Source organism: Suricata suricatta, chromosome 11 (genome assembly GCF_006229205.1).
Source record: "Suricata suricatta isolate VVHF042 chromosome 11, meerkat_22Aug2017_6uvM2_HiC, whole genome shotgun sequence".
NCBI lineage: Eukaryota > Metazoa > Chordata > Mammalia > Carnivora > Herpestidae > Suricata > Suricata suricatta.
In genome coordinates, this window is record NC_043710.1 from 3,992,303 (window position 1) to 4,008,335 (window position 16,033).

Sequence of the window (16,033 nt, forward strand, 5' to 3'; positions counted from 1 at the left end):
GAGGGGTCTCGGCCCGCGGGGGGACCAGCCCACGCCTCGCCCAGGTTAGCTCCGGATGAAGCCTTCCATTCCCCAGGGGGTGAGAGGAGAAGCCGTCCAGGACCGCGTGATCGCCGCCAAGTCAGGCATCCACGACAGGTGGGTCAAGGGCGGGACAGGAAAGTGGACCGTCCAGCTCTGTGCTGAAGCAGCCGCAGGCCACTCGTGGATGAAGAGGTGTGGCTGGGTGTCAATAAAACTTTATGGAACAGGCAGAGGGGCCGGATTCAGCCCTGATCTGGGGCTGCAAAGGGCGTCGCCAGCAAATTCTTTCAGTTGTTGGCAGGAATCGCCCCAGGGAGTCGCAGGGGTGGGGCCTTGCTGTCTGGGAGCGAAGTGCATTTATGTGGCTCGCAGGCCCCTCGGTGTGGGGTCCCTGGCCCCTCGGTGTGGGGTCCCTGGCCCCGAGTCCGCACCCCAGGCTCCCGCCTCCCGCAGGACCGCGCTGGCACCTGCTGTTCTGGCCGGAGGGCACAGCTTTGCTCTGTGGATGCGGATGGGCGTGGAGCCAAGCGCGGACCGTCCTGAGTTCACAGAGCGCCACCCCGAGGTCCCCACCTCACACTCGAGAACCTGCAGAAGCCTGTTCCTGACAGACACTTGATCCAGCCCAAGACACGCTCGGGGGGCTGGAGGCCCGATGATGACGGTAAACAGAGGGAGGGAAGCCTCCTCCCGCTCCGTCTGGAACTCAGTGGGCCCGCAGCCCTGTCACATGGCTCCCGTTTGGAAACACAGGACAAAGGGCTGTGTGGGGACTGTGGCCGCAGTGTGAGAGGCGCGGTGCCGTCGGCAGCTTGGTCCCCCCCCCCCTGCCCCGGGCTGTGCACCGGGACACGTGTCTCCCCGCCCTGGCATCCTTCCTGGGAGATGAGGGGCTGCTGCCCTGCCGGGGCCCGGCCTGGGGACCCTGTCCCTGGAGAGGGCTCAGCTCCGCTGGCCCCTGCCTTCGGGCTCCGGCCGGCAGAGGCCCCTCCGTGGCCTGGGCTCCTGGGCTCCGGCTGAGTCCTGTCCGGGGTGAGCGCCCCCAGGCCAGCAGGGCGCCCACGGCGGCGGGAACACTGGCTGCCACGCGGAACCCCCCACCCCCACCCCGTCGTCGAGGCGACGCCCCACCCCGGAGCTCTGTTTTCGGAGCAGACGTTCCCAGAAGGCGGTGGGTGATGTGAGGCCGCTCAGAGAACAGAGCAAGCTGTTCCGGGACTCGGCGTCTGTCCCCGGCCGGGGCATGGCAGGTGACCACCGACTCCTGTCTAGCACATCGACACTTGCTCGATAAATATTGTGTCTGGGTCTGAAAACGCTGCCTTGCAAGATAAATGCCAGGGGGGAGGACAGTCAGCGCGCCCCGGAGACCGCGTCCCCACCCGGAACAGCCCCCGCGGAGGCAGCAGGAGGGGCCGGTGGGGAGAGGGTGGGGGCCGCAGGCTGCGACTCGGGGACCCTCACAGCCGACCGCAGCACCCCGTAGCCAGCCAAAACCGCCGTCCACATGAAGGTATGCGGGTTTTTATTTCTGCATCGTCGTGAGGATGGAATATCGAAGGCGAAGGAAACCAGGGCACAAGGGCCACTGACGACCACACGGCGCCCTTCCCATCTGCCCTGACTCAGTTTACTCTCGGAGGGCTGCGGGCCGGGAGCCCGTGGTGTTCTCGGTGTGGCTACGTGGGTGTGCGAGAGGGTGGGACAGGTTCTTGGGAAACACAACCTCCCTGTACATGCGCTGGGAACGTTTCTCCTCAGTCTGCGGCTCCGGGCTGATGGCAAAGCGTTTTCCGTCTGACCTGTGCGTCCAGGCCCATCAGGCGCTGCGGGCCCGGCTCACTGCTCCCTGGCTGGATGTGAGGGTCAAGGTGGCCTGCCCCGCCCCCATTCATGGACGAAGCCACTCCCAGGAGGAGAGGCGCCAGCGGAAAGGGCAGAATTCGGGTGTGGGGCGCCTGCCTCGGGGGCAGACGTGTGGCAAGGGTGCGGGTCGGAGTCCGGGGCCCGGAAATCGCTCACAGTGGGTCCTGATGGGAGATGGACTCGGGATGGAGGTTCGTGGGAGCAGCAGGGCAGGGCCGAGCCGAGAGGAGAGCCGGGCTGCACCCGCCCAGCAGCACCCACCGGCACGTGGGAGCCCCACCCGTGTCGCCTGGGTCTCCAGAGCTTGGTGGGAGGGACTGGCTCTCCGCCGTCTCTGCTCCCGGGTGGGGTCGGGAGCCACAGCGTGTGTGAGACCCGGGGCTCCCCTCTAGCCCCGGCACGGCCTCCGTCAGCCCACGGCCTCCGACTCCTCGGCCTCCGGCTCCACGGCCCCCGTCACGCCACGGCGGGAGCCTGTGGTCCAGGCCGGGAGCAGCACCCCGGGGCAGAGGCTGAGCCCAGGGCCCTGGGCCGAGTCTGGAGCTGCTGGGCTGCCCGGCCCCTCTCCTGAGCCCCAGAGCTGAGCTGAATTCAGCTGAATTCAGCTCAGTTTTCAGCGGCTCTTTTTGCATTGCCTCCCTAATGGGCTTCCCGTCTCCGCTGAGTTCTAATGTGAGCGATCTGTCTCCCACTCACCGCACAATGGCCCTCACCCACGTTAGCGGAGCAAACCAGATAGCAGGAAAATAACAGTGAAAATCATGGTGCAGCTTTCATCGCCTTTATGGGTTTTTGTCTGCTTGCTTATGGTTTTCTGCCCCGTTTTCTGAAATTTCCAACGCTGTAGGTTAGGATTAATTTCCGGAGAGCATAACCTTTCTGGAAATCCCACCCCCGTCCAGGACCGAACAGCTGTGTGTGGTCATCACAACAATGTCATTCCGGCGGCCCTGCTGGCGCTAATGGGGCTAATTGACAGCAGCGGCATTAGCGTGATTAGTCACAGGCGCCTAATAGCATCACTGCGCCTGTAATTTTCTACATGAAGGGGGTTTTTACATCTCTTTTCAGCGCTGTCTGCTCTCAGGATTCGGAGCCGGGCGGTGCTTTTCTCTCAAAAGGACCCCCTCTCTGCCTGGTACTCCTAGCTGGGCTCTCTTTGCAAAGGCGGAGGACAGAGAAAGGGCTGGGATCGAACATTCCATTTGGCGAGTTTTTAAAACAAAGATGGTCGGCTCCAAAGTCCGCAGCCATCCTCGGGTTTGGCGTCCATGAACACGGACACCTGTGGTGTCATGGCGGGGCCCGACGCTCCGAACTCAGAGGCCGGATTTACCCGAGAAATATCACAGGAGAAAAAGACCCTGCAGTAGAATATGCTTTTTACAGAAAGCAAAATAATCACTACAAATGTTTGTGACATCAGAAATTCTATGAAAGTGAAGTCTTTTATTTTATTTTTAATTTTTTAAATGTTTTTATTTATTTTTGAGAGAGAGAGAGAGAGAGAGAGAGAGACAGTGCGAGCAGGGGAGGGTCAGAGAGAGAGGGAGACAGAATCGGAAGCAGGCTCCAGCCTCTGAGCTGTCAGCACAGAGCCCAATGTGGGGCTCAAACCCATGAACTGTGGGATCATGACCTGAGCCAAAGCCGGACGCTTAGCCGACTGAGGCACCCAGGCGCCCTGAAAGCGAAGTCTTTTAAGCCTGTCAGGGAAGCCTCGAAGTGGGGTGTTTCCCTCCCCGCCCGCCCTCAAAGGGGGAGGGTCTGGGGGTCAGGGCCAGGGTCTGGCTGGGTCCCTGGAAACAAAACATGCCATTCCCGAGAAAGGGCCTGGGTAGAAGCGCCCAGGGCAGATGAGGCGGAGAAGAGCAAGCCGGTGAAACAAAGCTGCCCGAGGTGGTCCCTGCAGCCCCGGGGCCTGAACCCCCAGGGGAGAGTTGCCAGGGGCAGATCATGGACATGAACCTGTCAGGGGTCGAGCAGACAGAGATGGGAGTGCACAGCAGGGTGCTTTGGAGGAAACCTAATTCCGAGGAGGAGGCTGGCCCCAACCACACCCCGGGCAGGGGGAAAGGCAGCCTTCCTCCCGGGGGCTGAGTACTCCTGCCCGGCCCAGCCCCTTCCCCAGGCTAGCGGCCCAGCTGCTTTGAAAGCCGGTGGTTTACGTCTCTCTGCGGCCCCTTTTCTGGAGACGTGCCTTCAGCTGACGGAAAGAAGCTGCTGTGGGCATTAGACCCGCCCGGGACCGGGGGAGGTCCCCACCCCACAGCGACGGCAGGGGAAGGCCCCCTTGCCGGCTCAGGGGGCCAAGCCCAGGGCTGGCAGAGGAGCTGGGGGGTAATCCTGGGGGCGAGGTCGCTGCAGGAGTGAGACCCAGAATCTGAGTGTAAACCTGCCCAAACCCCCGGAGGACCACCAAGCCACCCTCCGTGGCAGAGACCGAAGGGAGCCGAGTGACAACGCAGGCAGATCTGAGAACCGAGTCCACCCTTGAGAGAGAGAACCACTCTGGGTGGCATTTGTGGGTTTTCTACCCCTCGGACAGCGCGTCTTCCCCGGCTCCTGCACGGCGTGGTGGCGGAAAGCTAAGGCCTTACGGGGTTGGGGTGTTGGGGGGCAGAGTATCGGGCCGGCGGAGCAGCCGGGAAACGGGGCATCGACCTCTCCAACAAGGGAGCCGCAGGGGGGCGGCCTTGTCCTCCAGTCCTCCCGTCGCGGTTCGGGGTGCAGGGGTGGGGGGCAGCGGGGGATCCGCTCGCAGACGCTGTGAGACAACGGAACCACGAAGCCCGGCCTCCAAACCTTCAGACAAACAAAAGCTTGATCTTCAGCACGGAGACGCTAAAGGGAGTTTCAGGTGGAGGGGGAAGGACCCCAGGTGAACCCACGACGGGACACGAAGAACCAGCCTGAGTCAGCCGAGGTGCAAACACGAGGGCCTAGCACAGGCTCGTCTTCTCCTGTTTCTTCGTGTCGGCTGCGGCACCGGCCCGGCAGCCGGGAGGTGGGGCGGCCCCGGTGTCCGAATGAATGGACACACGGATTGTGGTCTGTCCGGTCAAAGGCATGTTACTCGGCCATAAAAAGGAACGAAGCTCTGACACCTGCTGCGCCGATGTGGATGAACTTGAAGATGTTCTGTGCAGTGAAAGGAGCCAGACGCACAAGGTCACACGTGACACAAATCCAGTTATATGCAATGTCCTCTGTAGGTGAATCCGTAGAGACAGGAAGCCGGGTGGTGGTTCCTAGGGGCCTGGGGGAGGGGAGAGTGGAGATAAAAATACTTTGGTCCTAGAGAGGTTGTGATCGGACAACACTGTGGATAAAAGGCCTAAAAGACCCCCCAAGGCCACTGAACTGCTCCCTTTACAATGGTTGGTTTTATGGCGCTCCCGGACGGCTTGGTCCGTTAGGCGTCCGACTCTTGATTTTGGTTCAGGTCATGATCTTGTGGTTCTGTGAGATGGAGCCCTGCGTGGGGCTCTGCCCTGATGGCGTGGAGCCTGCTTGGGAGTCTCTCTCCTCTTCCTCTGCCCCCTGTCCCCGCCACCCCCCGTGCTCTCTGGCTCTCTCAAAATAAATAATCTTACAAAAAAAATGGTTGTTTTATATGAACTTCACCCAATAAAAATGATCATAAAGAGAACTATTTATAAAGCAAAAGTAATATCAGGTCTGTGGTCTACATGGAGGTAAGATGTGGCCCTAATAGTGCCAAGGAGGAGAGCAGTCATGGAGCGCGTCTGTGGCAGGAACTAAACATTAGCGTGACGAGTATCTTGACATGTTGGAGGTGCTTCTCCGAGTCCCTAGAGAAGCCACCGAACAGTGCTCAATGGTCGATGAAGGAGATGAAATGGAATAGGAAGAAATATGTGATTAATTCCAAAGAAGAAAGGAGGGTTAGAGGAACAAGAAAACCGGATGAGACTGAAACAAAATGACACCCGTCAGTGAATCTAATCATACCTGTGGCTGTCGTCAACATAAACGGACCAAGCCCAAGGTCAGCAGCTACGGCCGCAGGCCAAGGACGGCCTCGTGGAGCCGTCTTTATAAGTAAAGTGTCACTGGAAACAGCCGCTCCCGTGCTAGTTACTCTCCGGCTGATCTCAGGCCCCGGGGCAGCAGCGCGCGGTTAGGACCCACACTGGCCCGACAGCCCGAAACCGCTCATCAGCACAGGAACTGAACCAGCTCCTGGACTGAACCCTCCAGCCCAAAGGCAGATAATGCAGAATGAGATGTTTTAAAAAGCAGCCATTTTCCAAGAGACCAATTTGAAACACAGAGACACAAAAGGTGGAACACAACACAAATACGTTGGGGGGAAAATGATGGAAATTCAAAAATAAGCCCGTGCACATATAGTCAGCTAATACTGACGAGAGAAACAAGCAGACTCGATGGGTAAAGTGTCTTCAATAAACGGCCTTGGGGGCGCCTGGGCGGCTCAGTCCACTGAGTGTCCAACTCCTGATTCCGTCTCAGGTCATGATCTCACCGTCAGTGAGTTGGAGCCCCGCCCTGGGCTCTGGGCCGACAGTGCGGAGCCTGCTTTGGATTCTTTCTCCCCCTCGCTCTCTGCCCCTTTTCCTGCTCGTGCTCTCTCTCTCTCTCTCGCTTTCAAAACTAAATAAACATTAAAGAAAATACACGGTGTTAGGAAACCTGAGTATTCACAGGTTCACACTGCTCACACACACTAACTTGAAATGGAGACTTAAATCCAGTAAGACTTAATGTAAGACCTGAAATGTAAAACTCTTAGAAGAAAGCAGAAAAAACCTCCTTGACATTGGTCTCAGCAATAATTGTTTAATATGACACCACAAGCATAAACACGACAAAACCAAAAATAAGCAGCAGACTTAGAAACTTCGGCACAGCCAGACAAGCAGGAAAATGAAGACAGCTGACGGATGGGAGAAAATGCCAGCAAACGGACATGATCAGGGGCTGCTCTCCAGCACAAACAGGAACTCCTACAACTCAGGGGCGCAGCGAACAGGAAAACCCACTTAGAAAGGGGCAAAAAGCCTGAAGAGAAGTTTTTCCAGAGACATCCAAATGGCCGAGAAGGACATGAAAATGTGCTCCACCGGAAAATGCGAATCAAGCCCGTAGGGAGATGCCACCTCACCCCTGTCAGAACGGCCGGCCGTTGACAAGGGGCCGAGGGGTGAGGGTGTCGGGGAGCATGTGGAGAGACGGGGGCATTCACGCACTCCCCCGGAGAACGTAAATTGGTGCAGCCAACAAACAGCATGGCGGTTCCTCAAAAATTTGAAAATAAAACTATCATATGACCCAGGGATCCCACTTCTGGGTATTTATCAGAGGGAAACAAAAACGTGATCTTGTCATACATGGCCCTCATGACGGTGGGGCACACTCCTTCTGTGCCCAATTTATCGAGAGTTGTTATCATGGAAAATGAAGAATTTTGTCACATGCTCTCTCTGCATCTCTGATCATGGGATTTTTACCCTTGATTCTGCGGACCTGGTGCATCGCCTCCGGTGCGTGTGCTGGGCTGGCCCCCGCCGCTCACGCGGCCAGATAATCACTGCAGGTATGGGCTGTTGGCTTTTTTTTAGTTTATTTATTTTGAGAGAAAGGGCATGAGCAGGGGAGGGGCAGAGAGATTGGGGGAGAGAGTCCCAAGCAGGCTGTGCTGTCAGGGGCTCGAACTCACGAGCCACGAGACAATGGCCTGAGCGGGACGCTTCACTGACTGAACCGCCCAGGCGCCCCTGCATATGACGTGGTCATTCACGTCTCCCTTAATGAGACCCTATTTTGTACACTTGCTGGAAAAACGCCATTTGGTCTCCGGGATGTCCTGCAGACATCCCTTCGAGCCAAGGGCAGGGATGAAGGACCCCCCCCCCCGTCCGGTGTCGTATCCGAAACCCAAGCTCCGTCTGAGGAATTGCGCCTTTTCTGACTCTGGAAAACTGCCAGCTGATATTTACTAACATCTCTTCACATATTGCTTTTCCACAACCTTCCGGAACTCTCCTTAGACCACGTTACAGACCGATGGCCCGTCCGCTGAGCCTCGAGGCGATGCCCAGAGCATTCTGGTCTCATGCAAGGTCATGGCTGAATGTCTCAGAGCCATCTTCTGACACATCAGCTCTCTACTTATGTCTAGTCTGCAGTTAGTGTATCCTGTCTATTGAAGGCTTAAAAATTTTTTTTAATGTGTATTTATTTTTGAGAGAAACAGGACATGAGCAGGGCCGGGGCAGAGAGAGAAGGAGACACAGAATCCAAAGCAGGCTCCAGGCTCTGAGCTGTCAGCACAGAGCCCGACGTGGGGCTTGAACCCATCCATGAACCATGAGATCATGACCTGAGCCAAAGTCAGACGCTCAACCAGCTGAGCCACCCAGGTGCCCCGAATTTAGTATTTTTAAATTCAAACAACATTTAGTTTTTCAGTGGAGCATTGAGTCCATTTACATTTAATTAAGCGCATTTGGATTTAAATCTACCATCCACTGTTTGTCTCCTTTGTTCTTTACTTGCTCCTCTCTTTTCTTCCCCCTCTCCGATGCATCCATCACATCGGATGTGAAGCAGACGGCCGCTCCGGTCACAGTGCAAGAGGTTTGCTGGACGAACTCTGTGACAGGAAGGGGCTGGGGGACCAGGACTCGGGTCTGACAGGGCGCGCCCCAGCCCGGCGAGGCGGTTCAGAGGACAGACCTCCCAGTGTTACAACCATGGACCCCTGACACAGTGTCGTGTGTCAATCGTATCTCAATAAACAGTTTTGTAACCGTTGCCCACTTGAAGAGTTCCAAGCCGGACTGACGGGGCTGGGCTCATACACCCCTGTCTCCTGCATCGTGGAGGGTGGGGAGCACACAAAAAAGCGTGACCTTGGGTCCCACCCCGTTGCTCAATCACTGGCCCCCGTGAAGCTGACGGCTGCCACCCAACCACGTTTTCCACGTCAGCAGATCGTACTTTCTTGAAGAGGGAGCCAACTGAGCTGTGTCTGCCGCTGGCCACCCCTTGCCCTGCAAGGACCCACGATCCGCTCGCTCCTACGTGTGTAGGAAGCCCTCCTCTCTCTGTGTGGGGAGGCTTAGACGGGGAAGTCAGGAGGACAGGTTAGAGCCTGGTCACTGCAGGAGTCTTGGGGCCGTGATGGTCCCTCGCCTCTCCCTCCCCCGCTCTCCCTTCTCAATGCCCCTCACACTCCACCACCGCCTGTCCATCTCGGGCTTCCTGGCGGCCTGACCCAAACCCTGCTTCCTGAGGATTTTGAGTCTCTGGTCACCCTGCCCTTCTTGGGCTAGGGTTGCTGCTCACGCCCGTTCCCAGTCCCAGGGAAGACGGAGCGCTGAGTTCTCGAGTGCAGCACCGGAAACCCGCGCGCGTTCCCCTCCGCCCGCCTTTGCAACAGCGGCCTCCCCCTGCTCTTCAGGGTGACCGAGCTGTCTCAGCATGGCCACTTCCTTTACGGCCTTTGCCAGCCTCAGGGCAGCCTTCCGCCTGCTGCTGGCCACTTCCTCCCGCGCCCACCATTTCGGTGTTGGTGTGGCTGCTAATGATGGCTAACGTCACTGGTGATTTTGTCTGCTGGGCTGTTTGGCGCCTCTCCCCCTGGAGATGCTGGGAAGTGCTGTGTGATCCAGAGACCCTCACGCTTTGTGTCCAGGGCCAAACGCCCAGCTCCTGCCCCCACTCCACACCTTGTCATCTCTGGTCACTCAGCTTTCCTTCTTCTAGGTCCTAGACCGGCCAGCCAGGCCTTTGGCGCTGACCGTGATCCGCGTAGAGTCTAACCTCGGGCCGCTTCTTCCACCCAAAGTAAACAAGCAGGTGCACCGCACGCGGCTCCGCCCGTCGGAAGGCTCCCTTTGCTGGTGTCCTTCAAGGCCCCCCTTGTCCTGCTCGGTTTGGCAACTGCAACTCCCGACTTCTGGTGGTTACAAAGTGATACGTCGTTTGCAAATAGTTTCTCCCACAGATGCCCCTTCATTTCGTTGTTTCTTTTCCTGCACAGCTTTTTGGTGTGATGTCGTCCCACTGGTAATTTGGGGGCTTCGACTTTTATTGTCATATCCATGAAATCATCGCCAAGACCAATGTCATGAAACATTACTCCTGTGTTTTCTTTAAAAAAATTTTTTTAACGTTTTATTTTTAAGAGACAGAGTCCGAGTGGGGGAGGAGCAGAAAGAGAGAGACACACAGAATCTGAAGCAGGTTCCAGGCTCTGAGCTGTCAGCACAGAGCCCGATGTGGGGCTCGAACCCACAAACTGTGAGATTTTACTCCTGTGTTTTCTTCTAGGACTTTACCAGTTTCAGGTCTTACATTTGACTTTGACCTATTTTCGAGTTTGTTTTTGTGCTTGGTGAAAGGGAGGGTCCAGTTTCCTTCTTGCAGGTGGCTCTCCAATTTTCCCAACACTGTACTAATCCAGGTAGCTCTCCAGCCCTCACGAGACACAGGCACATCTCCCTCGCCGGTGATCTCCGTCCCTGCTGCCGGTGCTCACCAGGCTTCCGTCCGGGAGGGTTTCCTTCGGCCAGAAACCCACCTCTTAATGCAGCTCTGCTGTGTGGGAATCTCTCGAGTTTTTGTTTTTCTGAAAATATTTTTATTTTGCTTTCACTTTGGAGGATAATTTGCTATTAGAATTCTGGGTTGGGCACTCTCTCCTTCAGCATCTGAAGTGTCATTCCATGTCTCCGGCTTCCGCCAACTCCACGGAGAAGGAACAGGTCTACGGAAGGCAATGCCTTCCCCTCGGGGTTTTGGTGGGTTTATTGTGATGTTACCAGTTGTGGTTCTCTTTGTATTTATTACTCCTTGGTATCCGACGTTTATTGAATGTAAAGCTTTATGTCTTCTGGTTAGTTTTGGAAAGTTCTTGGGAGTTTCTTCTATCCCATGCTTTCCCCTTCCCCCCTTCCTTTCTGGAATTCTAAAAACACGCATGTCACGTTTTTGCTGTACCCTAGATTTCTCTTAGGTGTTTCCTAGACGGTCTCTCCTGCTCTCCACACTCGCCTTGATGTGCTCTGCAGCTCTGTCACGTAAGTCCGTAAGCTTATCTTCTGCTTTGTCCCACCTGCCTCTAAATTCATTTATGGGTTTCTTTTCTTAAAAAAAAAAAGTCTATTTTTGAGAGAGACAGGGAGAGAGTGAGGAGGGGAGGGATAGAGAGAAATGGGGACAAGATAGAGGATCTGAAGCAGGCTCCGTACCCAGGGCTTAAACTCTCCAACTGTGAGATCATGACCCGAGCCAAAGTCGGACACTTAACCGATGATCCACCCAGATGTCCCCTTTATGGGGTTTCCAATTCCAATTACTCTTTCAGTTTTGTAATTTCCATTTGATTTTCCCCCTTTTTGTAATGGACTCCAGTTCTTTGATGAAATTCTCCAAATTGGTCCCCTAGTGTCTTGAATATATTAATCGTTTAAAATCTAAAATCCCTAAGATCTGGGGGCGCCTGGGGGGCTCAGTCGGTTAAGCATCCGACTTCAGCTCAGGTCATGATCTCACAGTTCATGGGTTTGAGCCCTGCATCGCTGCTTCAGATTCTGTGTCTCCCTCTTCTCTGAGCCTCCCCTGCTCGTGCTGTCTCTCCCTGTCTCTCAAAAATAAATTTAAAAAACATTAAAAAAACCTTAAACCTCCAAGATCTGGATGCCCCGCTTTCCTCAGTTTTCAATCACTTGGTGTGTGTCCAGGAAGCCTCTATCCAATGCCGACACTGCGTGTGGAAATGGTCGTGGCTTTTCAGGTGGCACAGTCGTCCTCGGAGGGGACTGATCTCTCGCAGCAGGTAAGACCCGGCCTGCTGTGCCCTCACTCCTGCAGTGCAGCCCCTCCATCGTTCTGACATGCTAGCACGTCCGCCCCCTTCGAAGTCCCGAACCTCCAATTTCTGCCTCCCCGACACTGAGCTGTCTAGACTCTTCTTAGCCTCAGATTCTCAGCTCCTGTTTTCTGCTTGGCCTCTCCCTGCATAGCTCAGGAATCACCGGCGGCCCCGAGAGGTGAGTAGAGAACGTCAGGCTCACGTCTGTGTCTTTTCTCGAAGACCTTGTGCCTTCAGTCCTGGCCTCGTCACAGCCCTGTGCCCTGATTTTGTCTTCCCATTTCCCGGGCCTGGAGGTGCCGACAGCCCCGAGCGTCTGCTTCCTGCTGTGCCCCACACGCCTTTCCTTTCCCTCTAGACCGTGGCCGTTTGAGCACGTGCAGCCCGTCCAACAGCGGGTTTTTAGAGCTGTCGCTGTCTGCAGGATGTTTAGACGGATAAAACCACTCCCATGGCCGAGAAGAGAAGCCGCTTTCCTTGCATTTCTAGTCATTGCCTAGCTGTTGTATTTGTGGTTTGATGTGGACCTTTAACCGCATCCAGAGGTTTGCACTTTAAATCCCGCTTTACTTGATGCTATGTTTTTTGTTAGCGTTTTCCTCGTTTTTATTTTCAGCTTTTGCCAACTTTATGACATCTGTATAAACAACGTATTGCTGGTTTTATTTTCAACCCCCGTCTGACCATCGGTCTGTTAAAAAGAAATCTAGATTTGGGGTAACAACAGATACCCTTTCTATTTTTGTTTGGGGGGACCCGCCTCTCTCTACCTGGAAGCTCAGTAGTGGGGAATGACAGCGTGCGAGACAAATGGAGAAAACCTGGTTAGAAAGCCTAGCTTCAGGCGTGTGGCCGCAGGGGCTCGCTAACACCTCACTCCCCGGCGGCCCGAGAAGCCGGACAGGCTAATACAACGGACCAGCACGTACGCCCCAGAGGCCAGCGGATGCGAGCAAAAGCACATAAGGCACTGAACCAGAACTGCAGATCCTTCCCAAATTAATCAGGTAAATCACTCTAACCTCCCCGAAGAGGGAGACGCGAGGTAGACAGAGGCCAGGAGTGTCCACTTAGCATTAAGATCCCACAGAGAAACACGAGCCAGGGGAAGCAGTGATCACCCCAGATACGACTCACGTGTTGGCCCTTTGAATGCGTCAGACTTGACCGTGAAGCTCCGGTCAGCTATGGGGCGGCTGCCCTGCAGGGGGCCGGGCGCAAGCAGAGGTAGGACGTCTCTGCTCCCTCCCCCGCCCACGCGCCACAGGTCACCCCCTCGCTGCACCTGCTGCTCCCTCTCGTTTCTTCCTGGGACAGGGGTTGGTTGTGCGCTCTCCGTGGAGAACACACACACTGGCCCTCGCCAGCCTTCTCCTCTGGAGAGAAGACCCCACAGGAAACACGTGGATGGACCAAGGATATTCCCTTGATTAACCATCCTGTTCTGAAGGACAGTTTGGGGGTTTCCTAGTACCCGATCTCCGGGTTAGACCAGTTACCCTCCCGGCACAGGTGCGCTGAGCAAATGCAATCCTCTCCGTCCGCAAGGACAGACAGACCGCCGCGCGGGGAGGGGTGACCCGGAACGTCTCATTTCCGCGGGCAAATCCAGGCTGGGTTCCAGAAAACGCTGACACAAGCCTGCCCGAATCCACCAAGATCTGGCCTCGTCTCTTCTGCTGGGGAGGAAAGGGCGGTTCCCTGGTCACCACGAGACACGGGCAATGTGTTCTCACAGCGTTTAGTGTTTGCTTTGCTTTTCCCTTTCTCTTAGAAAAGCGGAGGTGTACATCACGTGATAAAGTGCGTGGGTTTTGACGAACGCCTATGCTCACGTGACCGCATCACAAACAAGATGTTGATTTCCGTTATCCAGAAAGGTTCCTTGGGCTCCTTTATGGCTAACCCCTCCCTCCCCCCAGAGGAGCAAACCGTGTTCCGACTTCCAGCTCTGCGGGTCAGTCTGACCGGTTCTAGGAGCTTCGTGTGAAGTTCTCCTTCTCACAGGTCTTACTGCTTTCCGTCACGGTTTTCAAGATTGACAGCGCACTTACCAGCTCGTCCCTGCCGCTGCCGGGTGTCTGCTGTGCTAACATCTCATCGCTGCTCATCCATCTTTTGTGGACTCAGTTTCACTTCTCCTGGTGAACAGCTCACAGAACATAAGGCTGAACGTAAACAACCAGAAGGCTGCCCAGCGGATTTCCACATCGGATGCGTTGGGGCAGCGATGAGATCCCGTCTCAGCGCCGGGATCGCCAGTGTTCAGTTAGCCGACCGAGCAGAGAAGCGGTGCCCTCCCGGGGTCTGCGCCGGCCGGTCCGGAGGAGGATGCAGACACTGAACAACTTCATGTTCCTCTCGGCCACCCGCGCATCTTCTGTGATGACGTGGTCGGGTCTCTGGCCCATTCACTAAGCTGGGTTTTCCATCTTATTTTTGATTTGCATCTTTCTGTCTTCAGGGTAGGAGTCCTGTCAGGAAATGCCGATATGTTTTTCTTCTTGGCAGTCCGGGGCCGACCTGTTCATTCTGAAGAGCAGAAAACGTTCACTGTGGTCAACGCCCACTGCCATTTTCATCTGTGATTTGTGCTTCGTATCCTAAGAAAACTTTGCCCATTCCAAAGTGATTTAGATATTTCTGTTTTCTTTCCGAAGCCTAAGGGGTTCTGTTTAGACCTGTGACCTGCTTTGGACTAATTTCTGGACACAGGGTTCAGTAGGATCGAGGTTCGTTTTTTTCCCTCATACAAATACCCAGTTGTTGGTCACTGGCCGAAAAGACCTCCCTGTCCTCGCGCCACGGCCTCGGCAATGCTGCTGAAAGCCACGGACGGTGCGCCTACTCGCGGACTCTGTCCCATCTCCTCGATCGATCCCAGGGGCCGGCGGCCTTTCTCGATCAAGGTCAACAGTCAACATTCTGGGGTTCGCAGGCCCTTTGGTCTCTGTTGCTCCCCAACTCAGCAGATCCTGAGAACTGCTCATCGAGGGTCAGGTCCAGCAGCGAGGGGGCCGTCCCAGAAGTCACCGGGAAGCCTCCGCTCCGGTGAGCGGACCCACCGCGCGCACACGCTCGTGCGCACACGCACGCACACAGCTCTGCCTCAGCGCTGGCCTGGGCGTGACTCCTCAGTCTCTCTCTCTCATCCCTGCGGTTGACGTTTCTATCGCTCTACTGGCTCCCAAAGCCCCCACGCAGCTCATCTCTGTTTTCTGCGCTACTTTGAAATCAAACTGTCAAATTCTAAGAAAAAAATAACCAAAAGGTTTTGACTGAGAGTCTTATTTTTTAATAATTTTTTAAAGCTTTATTTGTTTATTTATTGAGAGCAACAAGCAGGGGAGGGACAGAGAAGAGGGAGGGAGAGAATCCCAAGCCGGCTCCACATGGTCAGCACAGAAGCCTGACGTGGGGCTCGAACTCACGAACCGTGAGATCCTGACCTGAGCCAAAAATCGAGTTGGCCACTTTAACTGAGCCGCACAGGTGCCCCCGGAGGGTTTAACAGTGACCGTGAACCTTAGTGGGCATTTACAGGGCAGCATCGCTGTTCTGTGCTTGTATGTGTTGCACAGAATCTTCCCAACTGTCGCCGACCCGCTGGGCACCCTCGGGAAGAGCCAGCTCACCTCTGAGCCCCTGAAGCGGTTATAAAACAGCAGCAGAAATCCGGCTTATAAAATCGCCGTGAAGCAAAAGGCTCGCAGCGAAGGCCCGCAGGGCGGTGTCCGGCATGAGTGAGAGCTCCACCTTCTGCGAGCAAGGGGGGAACCGGACGGGAGCAGCCGGGCCGAGGGCCTCCCTGTGAAAGGCGCCCCTCGCCTTTATTCTTAGTTTACTTACTTTTAAGTACTTATGTATTTTGAGAGAGACAGAAAAGAGTGTGCGTGGGGGAAAGGCAGAGACAGGGAGACAGAGGATCTGTGGCAGGCTCTGTGCTGACAGCAGAAAGCCCGATGCGGGGCTCAAACCCATGAACCGCGAGATCACGACCTGAGCTGAAGTCGGCCACCCAGGCGCCCCTGTCCTCGCCTGCAAAGCGTTTAGGACAGATAGGGGCGATGGCTTCAAAGGCTGCACCCCGGCAGCCGTGGTTAGGGTAAATGGTGGGCACTGACTGGCAGAGGTGGCGCGGGCAGAGGTAGCTGGCACACACGGACTTCCGGGAACGAATGACCAGAAAACACGTGGACAGGCACGGGGTCCGGGTGGGGGCGCGGCACCGGTGCGCAGAACCAACAGTCACACCACGAGCGAGGCGACGGAAGCCCT

The 16,033-nt window shown here is 55.8% G+C and overlaps 2 long non-coding RNA genes across 5 annotated transcripts; one reads left to right on the forward strand and one right to left on the reverse strand.

Annotated features, from left to right (window-relative positions):
• Positions 1-223: 223 nt before the first annotated feature.
• On the reverse strand, positions 224-831 carry LOC115306102. The gene is made up of 2 exons (XR_003915184.1): positions 492-831; positions 224-364 (listed from the first exon to the last, which is right to left on the reverse strand). It is a non-coding gene; the product is annotated as an uncharacterized LOC115306102 (long non-coding RNA).
• A 353-nt stretch (positions 832-1,184) lies between these two features.
• LOC115306099 lies at positions 1,185-12,427 on the forward strand. 4 transcript variants are annotated; one of them, XR_003915179.1, is made up of 5 exons: positions 1,185-1,274; positions 10,887-10,961; positions 11,625-11,719; positions 11,866-11,933; positions 12,114-12,427. It is a non-coding gene; the product is annotated as an uncharacterized LOC115306099 (long non-coding RNA). The 4 variants fall into 4 exon arrangements; XR_003915178.1 differs by having other exon boundaries at positions 11,907-11,933; XR_003915181.1 differs by having other exon boundaries at positions 11,912-11,933.
• Positions 12,428-16,033: the final 3,606 nt, after the last annotated feature.